We start from the raw sequence: 13,127 nt of genomic DNA, 5'->3' as shown, positions 1-13,127 counted from the left end.
GTCATTTTTTAAAGAAATGTAAACAATAAATACTGTTTTGTGGCTCTTTAATGTGTCGTGATCGCTGTAGCGCCTCAGTTAAAGCTGCTCGTGAACCGATTATCTCTTCCTTCTAGTTCATTGATAAGCATGAAATAAACATGAATGAACACTAAAAGAAATGTTTCAACCGTGGAAAGACGTCAGTACACACCGTTTTTCAAGTTCAAGTCCACCGACCTTAATCTTCTAATTCTTCTGACTGCTTTGTCGGACAAACCGGCAGATTCGGCGATATGATTGGTCGCGGGGAAGGGTGAATTCTGTGTATATCGGTATTGCGCACTGTCTGAAAGGCGTCTTTGTGCACACGCTTCGGATGTGTCAGTCAGCATGAGTAAGATACATCAGCATGAGTTGGAAAATCACATTTCATTGGTTCAGACTCATGTCATCGAGGATTCGCTTTATAACGATACTTGTGCTGAGGGGAAGCTCCAGTCGTCGAGAAGCAAGCAGAGAAAAACTTTTTCAAGCATTATTAAAACAAAAGGAAAGATTTTGGAAGGTAGACGTATGTAAAGAGATATAATTTTATATAATATAATAAAAAAATAGGGGTGTGCACGAATATTCGATTATTCGAATATTCGATCTGTAATTAATATTCGAAAAATAAAAATACTATTCAAATTTTACTAAATTGCTTTGCTGTCCGTAAATGATAAATCCCACTAAAACTCGCAGTTGTAACAAAATCCACTGGGTGGCGCTGTGGAGCATGTTAATAAGTTAAGTGTATTTGATCACATAAATGTCGTCATCTACCTTGCGATGTTTGGAATTACTTAGAGGAACATGAGTTACTTTTGATAAGATGAATTAATGAAACTGAGTATGAGAAATCACATCAAATCCAAACACCAGTCGAATGAGGACAGCTGTCCATCACTGCATTCACGAGTGCAGGAAAGCACAGATGTTCACAGAGTGAAAGAAAGATAACTTAAATGATAGCAAAATGATCTCGAGACAAATGCTTCCTTTAAGTTTTGTCGAGGGTTTAAGAAAAGAAAACACAAAGCGCTGTTAGAAACTTCACTTAACACCGTTATCTGTGACTCTGCAACGTCTGTCAGCGGGGCTTGTTTTCTCACCCGAGAATATCGTCATCCACACGATATTATTGTCTTTCCTCAACATTATATTGTGAAAAATATAAACACGATAACCATATTCTGACTCGAGTGTATATGTACGTTCTGCCCGATAACTGGCGCGCTCTGCTTTATTAGTGTTTTTTTTTTCCGCTCGTGCTGCTTGAGATGATGCTTTTGTTCTTTACGCTTAGATTTTTTGTTTACACATATTGTTCAATGTTTTGAACTGAATGAAAACCTAAAGATAACGTAAGCTTGTTGTGTATATTACCTAATCATACGTTTGTTCAGAAATGGTGACGATAACTTGATGAATAAAATAAATATCTCTAATTTTCTCAAAATAATGTCATTTAAATAAACGAATATTCGTTTTTTATGAGCCCAAATATTAAAATCCAATATTTTGGAAAAATGCCCATCCTTAAAAAAAACACGACGATATCATCGTCCATCACAATGTTTTACTGTAAACATCGTCAACTGCCAATTTAGGGGACATCGCCCAACCCTACAAGTGGCTTGTAGGTTACATAAATTTAAAACTTTATTGAATACAAGTGAACAGTCAGCCGTAAAGTGAGAACAGTGCTAAGAATTAAGTGCTTGAAGGTTCAGATCTAGCAGTATTTCAGATACAGAAATTGATAAATCAAACGTAAAATAACATTGCATAATCTTCACTGTATATAAATTAAATATATATTAATGCATGTTAAAACTAGCTACAAAAGTTATTCAGTAAAGATCAGTGCGTGTTATTTGTATATGTATTGTGTTTAACTCTATGTAATGGAAATTAGATTATACATATACAAAATCCCAAACAAGCGCACCGCATTCTAATGTCCATGGCAGAAATGCAAAACAGTAAATATAAATCACCATACAGGCAAAAAGGTTCACTTCAAGAATGAAAAAAGTGGCATCAATGTGAAACAAATCGGAAACAAAAAAGCGCAAACTATATAATAGCTTTCCATAAACACAGACTTAACACAAAAAATACTTAAATGACTATACACACTCTTCCAGCCTAGGGTGAAGTCATTACACATTAACAACATTAAGACAAATTGTGTCATTTAATAGAAAACTATGAATGGCGGTGGAGGATTGTGAACAACTCTGCGCTTATGTGCGACCCCATTTATTATTAATCATCTGTTTGGCAACTTACGTTGATATTCTCTTAACGTTAATACATAAACAATGTGCCACGCCACCGCACGTCAAAATGCACGCTTCTTTCAATAGGAGGTGATATGGAAGTAGCAATCAAAATTTTGGGGTGGCACCCAGAGTGGCCAGTCAAATGCCACTGAACACTAGTGTCGGTAATTGAAAACAGTATTTTCAAACATAATATTGCGATATTATGTTATTTTCCTACACCCCTAGAGGAAAGAGAGAAGATTTAAAACACTGCAAACAGTGAACAACAGTGTTGCCACAGTTACTTTGAAAAAGTAACTTAGTTACTTTACAGATTACTTGATTTTAAAAGTAACTAAGTTACTTTACAGATTACTTGATTTTAAAAGTAACTAAGTTAGATTACAAGTTACTTTATTAGTTACATTCATCAGTTGCCAACAACACCTCTGCAGCCTCAACATAAAAATGACAACCGTTTTTGCCAACACTAAACATAAAACACTAAACATAAAACCCTAAACATGTTAATGAAAAAGGTACAAATTACTTTGTGTTCTTATTAAATACATTTATGAAAAACATTTTTAATTTATATATGAATGTAAATAATGATATGGGCCTACACAAATAATAGAAAATTACAAGATTTATATTTTATTGTAAACGTAATGTGCAGCTCTGTAAAGGGACAACAAATATATGATCGATCCGTGAGAACAATATATTTTTTAATAATCTTTAAGTGCACAAAACTATGAAAATATATTAAACGCTTCAAAACAGAGCGGCAACAAAGCGCTTATGCGCATCCCGGGTGCAGAATGATGCGCTTAAAGCAACATGGAGTCAGAGGGCGCAGTGCAGCGCGAGTGCACATTGAAGAGTTCACGGCATAAAGAGAAGATGAGCGTTGAGCCCACAAATCCTAGTCTACTATGTAGCCTATATCGGTCCAAACATTCACTGATTATTTGTTTCTTCACAGTTTTTAATTCTGGTTATTGTGCGTGTGATGCTAATTAATAGTCCTTGTGTTGTCACCTGAGTAGCGAGCACAACATCTTTCAGAAACCGCTAGATAAACTCCAGGAAGATACATTATTTTATCGACATATCAAGTATTATAACGGGAATATATCATATGGAGTGAGCTTTACCGTGCTGCTGACTGGAACCGAACGCGACGCGCAGTTTTGCTGAACGGAGAATGATTGACAGCTACAGCGGAGGAAAGACATTCAGCTATGGTGGCTTTAGATGACTTTGTAGGCTACTAGCAAATAATAATATTCTAATAATGATTGCTGAAAGATAATGTGACAATATATATTTCTGATGATTATTTAATTATCACGACATGCCTAATCTGAGCAAGTGACTGCCTGTCTTGAGTTTTGTCGACAGACGGAGGCGGCAAGAAATTTGACGGAGGCGGCCGCCTCGTAATTCTCTATGCAGGAAAACCCCTGCTGAGACTAAACAAGAAAGCAAAAATATATATTTTTACTAAGGAAAATGACAAAAAAAAGTAACTCACAGGGACTTGGATAAGTTACTTTAATCTGATTACTGGTTTGGAAATAGTAACGCGTTAGATTACTCGTTACTGGAAAAAGTGGTCAAATTAGAGTAACGCGTTACTAAGTAACGCGTTACTGGCATCACTGGTGAACAAGGACATTGGGTTTACAAGAAACAGAAGTCAAACAGGACTGCCACTGAGTTTAAACAAATTAAATAACAACATTCAAGCAACAAATCTATAAAAGAAAATGTCTAACTTAATATAAACACTGATTCCTTGTACCATTACTCAGCGGATATGCTGTGTCGCTGCTGAATCTACAGCATTACACAAAATAATTTATTTCAAAGTGGAGTTTCCAGTCTAGACTCAATGAGAAATGACTGTGTCACAAAATAAATACATGACTATTGCACTGTCCTCCCTGCATGTGAAAACCATTAAAAACAAAACAAAAATAACAGTGTAGTCTGATTCATAGACAAACAATTAATATTTAACTCACCCACTGCCTGGTTATTTAATGAAGTGTAATTAATGATACACATTTCCAAAAGAGTTTAGTTGTAATAAATGGCATTTGATTTAATGTTAAAAAAATATGGACAAACGATCCAAGTATGAACAAATGAATGGAGTATGCAGTCAGGACCAAAAGAAGAGAGCTGGTGCAGATGCTGCAAAAACAATTCTGTAGAAAACACCCATCAGCAATGAGATGGCATTACAAAAGGATTTTTTTAAACCCTGTGAGTGTGAGAAAAACACTTTTGCTCAGCTCATTTAAAAGTCACCATGCCTGCCAGATAACGTAAGGTTTGTCATTATGTCAAAGCCTCAAGCGGTGCAGAGAAGCACCAGAGACAAACAACGCATGGCCACACTTTTGCATTCACAGTACACACTGTCACTGCATCAAAAAGACTGACATGTTTATCTGAACACCGGCACCGACCGCAGCCAACTTCTGCTGAAGTTACGCACACAGAGAGCTAGATAGTCTCAATGAGGAGTGAAAGGGATTTTAGTAAACAATAGGAGTGTGTAGAATTTAAAAAGGACTTTCCAATGTTCTACATATTTCTAATGTTCTGCTTATTATTTTAAACATATTTGGTAAAATACAGATAATAGTGCAGCACTCATGCACAGCTCAGTGGATCACGTTTAACCGTATTTAAATCCATTCCACAATTTTTCCTCTAGGGATGTTAATTTTGGGGTTTTTTTCCCCTAACCGACAAACGGAACTCATTAACCGTCAACCGACAAGATTGTTAAATTAGAATTCAATTAGAATGAATAAGTGTCTGTGACCCATTCAAAATAACAAAATTAGTTTTTTTGTGTTGTTTTACATGCAGAAATCGCAGCATAAACAGCAGAGCATGAGGATTAACACATCTTCAGGGATTCTGTGAAAAATGGATGTATAAATAAAGGAATAAATACACAAAATATTTCACTTAAATAATTAACAGATTAACAAAACAAAATAAAAAACTGTGCGACAAGTAGAATATACGGTTTCGGTTCATTTTTATGATGCGCTCCACAAACACAATTTCACGGAAAGGAAAACAAGATGGCATAAAGTGACATGTTTGTTTTCTTTATTGTACAAAAGCACAATGCTTTTTTTCCATGTTGAGTACACAAATAAAAGTCATGATATCTAAAGTCTTACCCTTATCTGAGCATAAATTACAATATTTTAAGTTGTTTTCCCAAAGAAAGTGATCGCGCAGGCACCTTACATGCACAGCCGCACACACAGACAACATATCAGCTCTTGCAAACTTTACATCACAGCCTGTTCATTGTCAAAATAAAATATTCATACCTAACATTATATATACAGGGAGTGCAGAATTATTAGGCACGTTGATTTTCTGATCATATTTTTTTTCCAGGCACATTTGACCAATTCCAAACCACAGTAATCCTAATAACTACTATTGATTTAGTATTTAATAATGTATAAGTGATATATAATTGTTCATGAAGGCTGGAAATGAAAATCACCTTATATTCAGGTGTGCAGAATTATTAGGCATGTTTTCTTTTACAGATAAATTGAGCCAAAAAAGAGATTTAACTCAGACTGAAAAGTCAAAAAGTATTAAATGCCCATGAGAAGGATGCAATACTAATGCAATACTAGACATTGCAGTTAAGGCATGACCATTGGACAGTGAAATGCTCGTTGGGTCAGCAGGGTCAGACAAAAACAGGTGGTGAAGAAAAGACACCTGTTAACTGCAAAAGAATTAAGAATTAAGGTGAAGAATTAAGGGTGAAACCATCAGGAACCCTTTAGTCTCCAGCGCCACCATTTTCCAGAGCTGCAACCTACCTGGAGTCTCCAGAAGTGCAAGGTGTCAGGATCTCAGAGACTTCAGTTAGGTAAAGAATCCTAAAAAATGACCCCCACTAGATAAGAATCACAAGCTGAAGTGTTGTAAAATACATGAAGCCTGCTTTTTTATAGGCTTTATAGGTTTTATAGGTTGAGAATGACTCTTGAAGGACCAGCACCACATCCTCTAGTACCACTGTTTGAAGAATTCATCTTCCAGAATCTGGCAGTACGTTTTGGGAGTTCATTTTAGTCCATCCTGAAGTCCGTTTTGCAGAGATGGACTAAAAATGCTCCCAAAACGTACTGCCAGATTCTGGAAGATGAATTCTTCAAACAGTGGTACAAGAGGATGTGGTGCTGGTCCTTCAAGAGTCACTCTCAACCTATCTGTCCATAAAGCCTATAAAAAAACCTTCTTCATGTATTTTACAACACTTCAGCTTGTGATTCTTATCTAGTGGGGGTCATTTTTTAGGATTCTTTACCTAACTGAAGTCTCTGAGATCCTGACACCTTGCACTTCTGGAGACTTCAGGTAGGTTGCAGCTTTGGAAAATGGTGGCGCTGGAGACTAAAGGGTTCCTGATGGTTTCACCCTTAATTCTTCACCTTAATTCTTAATTCTTTTGCGGTTAACAGGTGTCTTTTCTCCGCCACATGTTTTTGTCAGATCCTGCTGACCCAACGAGCATTTCACTGTCCAATGGTCACGCCTTAACTGCAATGTCTAGTATTGCATTAGTATTGCATCCTTCTCATGGGCATTTAATACTTTTTGACTTTTCAGTCTGAGTTAAATCTCTTTTTTGGCTCAATTTATCTGTAAAAGAAAACATGCCTAATAATTCTGCACACATGAATATAAGGTGATTTTCATTTCCAGCCTTCATGAACAATTATATATCACTTATACATTATTAAATACTAAATCAATAGTAGTTATTAGGATTACTGTGGTTTGGAATTGATCAAATGTGCCTGGAAAAAAAATATGATCAGAAAATCAACGTGCCTAATAATTCTGCACTCCCTGTATAAGAAAGCTCAATTGAAATAGTGCAATCTGTCCCATTCAGCGTGACCACCACAATACTGTGGTGTTATGCCAAGCACATTTTTGCACATATGAAGGATGTTTTACAAAGATATTGGAGCACGAGTGAAGTACAAAGCCTAGTTTACATAAATAACAGTTTTGCATCCAAATTGAGAATATGGAAACATTAGGATTCATGCTGAATGAGAGAGGTAGGCTACGTGAACCCAAGTGTATTTATTTTTTATTATGCAGCAAACGTTTTCAAAATGTCTTGAAAGATGTCTCTTTAAACTGTGTAACCGATAGTAGGGCTGTCAAAAAAAAATTGAATTTCGAATATTCGTCGAATTTACACAAAAAAAAAAGCACATTCGAATGCAAAAACTGTGCATTCGATTTGAGGCACGCGAGACATGATGATGACGTAACTGACACGGTTTGTTTATCCAGTACAGCGGTGCGGCTGTAAAAAGGCGTAAAAATGGGCAACCTGTTCAATGGCGTATTCAGTCAGACACAGAGCAGTGCAGAAGAAGGCAATCAGGGCTTAGGAGCATGAGATGGATATAAATGAAAGAGAAGATTTGCTACCCGCTGACGAAAATCCTCTCAGTTGGTGGCAAAAATCATGCGGTATATAGTATCCACATATTGCGCAGCTGGCAAAGACATACTTGATCAAGCCTCACCAAAAACGCTCAGCACTCGCTGCAGGTCAAGTTGACTGTTTGGTGTTTTTCACCAACAATATGTAGATGTTTAATGAGTAGAAATGGATTGTTTCTGAATGTCCGTTTGCTATTTTGTGTCCACATTACGTTGCCTGTTGAAGCGTGTCTTCTCAGGTTGCAGTTTTATGCACTTTTGTTACCTAATTTTCCTTACATGCTCATTAATGAAATTATATTTGATTTAATAACAATTGTTTAAAAAAAGTTGATGCACTGTAAAAAGTGAATGTCATTAAATTTCAATAAAATATGCGATGCTTGATTTGGTTTACATTTGCTTGTTGCGCTCGCTTGTGCCCATAGGAGACAATGCAGTACATTTTCCATCTAACATTTTACATTTATTGCCTTTAGAATTCGAATATAATTCGAATTTTGCTAATATTTATGAAAGAATTTCAAATTTAGCTTTTCAGACATTTTGACAGCCCTAACCGATAGTATTAATCAGTCAAAATTCGTTATGTTGGTTAACTGATTAATTATGAACGTCCCCATTTCCCTTACAATTAGCATAGAAAATGTGACAAAACTAAGACATGAGCAAAGAGACATGAATTTCTGGATACGGAAATGAGGAAGGACTAGGTTAGAAGCATGAGAACCTCAGTGTCGCCAAGCTTGAAGTAATGAACATATGTCAAAGTGACTGACCATAGATGTAGATATACGAAAATTCATTGAAGGACTGAAACCATGATTAGAAAAATGGTCATATGGCTTTGTACAGTGAAAACAACAATCATGTGAGTTCTGAGTCGGAGTTTAAAATGTTTCAAACTGATAGGATCTGTTATCCAAGTAAGATCAATAGACGTGCAGAAATCCTCATCTCAGTCTGTGTGAGGAGCACCAGTTCTTGGCTGTTGACAGTAGCCCCTTTCGCACTGTAGTTCCATCAAGGTGGTTCCCTGAGAACTAAATGTTCCCCTAGGGCAGTTTTCCTGGTTGCATTTGTGCTGCCAGTAGGAACTCTGAAGTGACGTAAGCCATGCTTGTTGTTGTGACTTGCTTTGACTGTGCGGCGGATCTTTATTTTGACGGCGCTGAGAATGCCAGAGCCTAAGCACACAGTTCTCACATTCTCCATCTTCATTTGTTTACAATCTGTTTAACAGTCCTGTCTAATACGTTATTAGATAGAACTGTTATACAAAGAAAGTAGACAGTATTAACGTTTGCCGTGTGGTTGATGCCACATAAATACATAAATCATGTTTCACGTGGTCTTAAAGTTGCGTTGGATTTTCACCTTAGAGTAAAGGTTGAGAGTTCCATCTAACACTGTTTTCCACGTTTGTGGAGTTAGCTTCTGGGGTAAATATATAGGCTATAATCTATGTGTGTACACTGCTTTTTTTAAATGGCGGGTGCTGCCGTTTTGCTTGCGTTCGGCTAATCAGTGTCCTCTTCCTTCACTGGTAGTTTCATATTGTGCTGAGTTTGACCCTACTCTGAAGTAGGAGCTCATTTAGTTCCCCCAAAAGGAGTTCCTATTAGGGCTGCACGATATGAGGAAAAGCTGCAATGTGCTATAACATTGTTTAATATTGCGATGACGATATGAATTGCGATAAATATTCAAATGTGAATGTTTGTTATACTGTTCCCATGTCTTAGTGCTAGGTTCTTTGCGAGCATAGAACCTAAACATTGAATAGCCTATTCCCACTGAATAAAGAAATCAAATAGATAATTTTTGACATGCTTTTATTGAACAAATTGCACATAAATTAGGCATTATAGGCTAACTATAAGAAATTAACGTTCAATTTCCCCTGCTCCTTTTAAAATATTTTCTTGTAAACTCAACAAAAACATCTCTCTTTGAATAAAACAAATGTGGGGAAAATAACTTTTATAATTAAATAAATAAATAGAAATGAAAATGGCCATTTAAAATAACTGGAATGGCTCTCACTACTACAATCCTTAATCAATAAACTCCTTTTTAAATCAATAATTTGTGTCAAATTATTTATTTGGAAGGTAGCCGTGTAATAAGCGGGATAACGTGGAGCGAGGCGGTTGTTATAGCAAATACAACCCCGACAGGCTGATTAGGACCCCGACGGAAGCATAAAGCACATATAATTTACACTTACCAAATTTGCCTGGCGCATGTAATAAACTGTTTTCCCTTATTCATTGGCTGTCTGTTGCGATGTGTTCATCGCGCGAGTTCATATCGCGATGACGATGAAAATTCGATGTATCATTCAGCCCTAGTTCCTAGAACTAAAATTGTTCCCAGTTTCTGTGGTGCAAACACGCCAAAAACGGGTACTTTTGCCATTAGTTCTAGGAACTAAGAACCCACACTAGTATGACATACAAAAGAAAGTTCAAGTATTTTGTCCTCAGATCAGCTCAGGTTGCTGATTTTCATCTTAAGTGAAAAGATGATGTCTATTTCTTGACCTCATAAATGTTATACAGGATTACATTCACTCTAAATTCTGTGAACATTCACCCCTCATTGAAAATAAATAGTGTCCTAGAAGGTAACTTTTACTAAGCAGCTCCCAGTGCTCACCGCCACCCCCAAAACCTCCGCTGTTGTCTGTCTGTTATGAGAAAAGACTCCTCACCTGATAGAAGGTGCTTATGTGTCGCGTGTGTTTGGCCAATTGTGCCGAGTTAGACTCTACTCTGAAGTTGGAGCTAGTTTAGTTTCCCCAAAAGGAGTTCCTAGAACTAAAATCCTCCCCATTTCCTGTGATGTGAACACGCCAAAAACTGGTTACTTCTGTCATTAGTTCTAGGAACTAAGAAAAGGTTACTCTGGTGCGAAAGCCCCTAGTATGACACAAAAGAAAGTTCAAGTATTTTGTCCTCAGTCCTCAAATCAGCTCAGGTTGCTGCTTTTCATCTTAAGTGAATAGAAGAAGTCTACTTTTCGACCTCTTAACCGTTTTACAAGATTACAATCACTCTAAATTCTGTGGCCCTTCACCCCTCATTGAAAATAAAGTGTCCTAGAAGGTAACTTTTACCAAGCAGCTCCCAGTGCTATACTTCCCTCACCGCCACCCCCTAAATCCTCCGCTGTTGTCTGTCTGTCATGAGAAAAGCCTCCTCACCTGATAGAAGTCAAAAGACAACAACATCTAAAGAACACACTCCACTTTTGTTGTGCAAATCAAACTCCAAACTAATTAAAACTTGGGAGTTCCCGTTTAGTTGTGTTGCATTATACTAGCGTCGTATTTGATTTGATTCCTTAATGAATCGATGAACCAGAAGCTTAAGCATCACAATAGAAACAGACAATCAGTGTTAACACCCATTATGCCATGCCTTCATTTCAAAAGGAAGATGTTTTGTTCCCTATGTGATGGAATTTACCGACTTAGCAGCATCCAATCTAATAATCCTGGAGGCATCAAATGACCAAAACCATATATCAGAAAAATGCGACGAGAGATGAGCTAAGGTACATTTGAAGTCATTTTAGTTACAAATGTGAATCTGGACTAGCCTGGTCTTACCAGACTCGCGTACATTTCATTTGTACAGAGAGTCTGGCCTCTCTCTATTGACAAGCGTTTACTTCCTTGAAGGCGGGTCCTCTGTTGAAGTTTAAAACTATTGGATCTGCACAGAGCCACTCTGGATCTGCCATAACCAATCGCTAACGTTTGGTCGTGACGTGTGTCATGCACCGTCCGCCTTTTGTTTCTCACATGGAAGTCCGTAAAAATAAATGTGCAGCCACCTCAGTGATAAAACCTAAAACTTGTGCATTCGTATTGTGATTTATTCACGGTGGAGGGGAGAGTTTTGTGATCGGGAACGCGCTGCTCACATGGTCCGTCACATGATTGTGCTTTAAATAAAATGTCATATGCTTGGTATGATGAGAATAAATGCTGCCGTAAATAACGGCCCAATTCAAATGTTTACGTGCTTTTCTTCTTTTTATTCTTTGAGCGGTGATGAAATATATTGCTCTTGTAAATACTTGCCAGCATTTAAAGAAATACAAGACTAGAAATGCATCCAAATTACAGCAAACCGCAACCGCACGGTGCTCTGCAGTGGTCAAAAAGGTTATAAACAGAATTTTGAAGTGATATATTCTTGAAAACTCGAGGATTTGGATTCGGACAGCAGTTAAAGTCACCACACGACCTTGGTGTTTGTCTAAAAACAGTAGATAATTCGGCTGGGGATTTTTACGAGGGTGGTGGGAGACGGCAATAAAATCACCCCTGTAAATGACGACAATACCTTCTGACCCCACGAGAAACAATTACCGTCCGAATAGGGCTTCAGCCAACTCCTTCACCACTAACGGAGCGAGCTGGAAAATCAAACTTTTCAAACCCGTGGTCAGGATCACAACATCATGGCCACCAACAAAACTCAGCAAAGATTGTTCTGGCTCCGGCTTTAACTTCTGGATATTCGGCAGCGGTGCCACAACGGAACGAATGGTTTCGCTCGCATCTTTCTCCGCCGGCATTACTGAACTACAACTCAAACTAGCGCACAACATCAACGTCATCGTTCTCAACCACTCCCTCTGTTCGCTGATTGGACCAGTTAAACTTTGATCGGAGAAAACCTAATGCCTGGTTCAGACTACACGATTTTTTTTGTCTGTTACGATAGTCACTGTGTCAGATTACGCGATTTTGACTCCTAAAATCTTGTCGTGCCCTGGACAAGAAACATGTCAGACTACACGTTGCTTCGCGACCAATCATCACTTGTTGTCTTTAACGACGCGCGTGATGTCACCGAGAAGGCGAAACTAGTGACTGACTCCCGGAAACAAACAAGAGCGTAAACAATGTCTGAAGCGGCGTGTTTTGTACTGGCTGTCTTGTGTTTAGAAAAGCGCAAAAAAACACCCGACCATGGACACGTTCCTGGCTTGCTCGAAGAGGGCAGTATGGGTTGTCAATCCTCCAAGGAGAACTTGAGGTAAAATATTGTTATTTTTATAATAAATATTTTGTTATTAGCCAGTAGTGAAAGCTCTCTCTCTCACACACACACACACACACACACACACACACACACACACAAACACACCCTCACTCACACAGTAACTCACTCGCTCTCTCACACACACCCTCACTCACGCGCACACAAAACACACTCACTTAAGTTACTCACTCACTAACAAAATCTCTATCTCTCTCTCACACACACACACACACAC

General features: G+C 37.8%; 1 protein-coding gene across 7 annotated transcripts in view; it reads right to left on the bottom strand.

Annotated features, from left to right (window-relative positions):
* ppp1r13bb (protein phosphatase 1, regulatory subunit 13Bb) overlaps positions 1 to 13,127 on the bottom strand; it is a gene marked incomplete at its 5' end in the record, with an annotated part of 74,741 nt that overhangs the window by 43,206 nt on the left and 18,408 nt on the right. The window lies entirely within an intron of this gene.

The sequence above is a fragment of the Gobio gobio genome (assembly GCF_949357685.1).
Source record: "Gobio gobio genome assembly, chromosome: 12".
In the NCBI taxonomy this organism is placed as follows: Eukaryota; Metazoa; Chordata; class Actinopteri; order Cypriniformes; family Gobionidae; genus Gobio; species Gobio gobio.
Note: the sequence above shows the minus strand (reverse complement) of the source record. Positions and strands in the feature narration are given on the sequence as shown.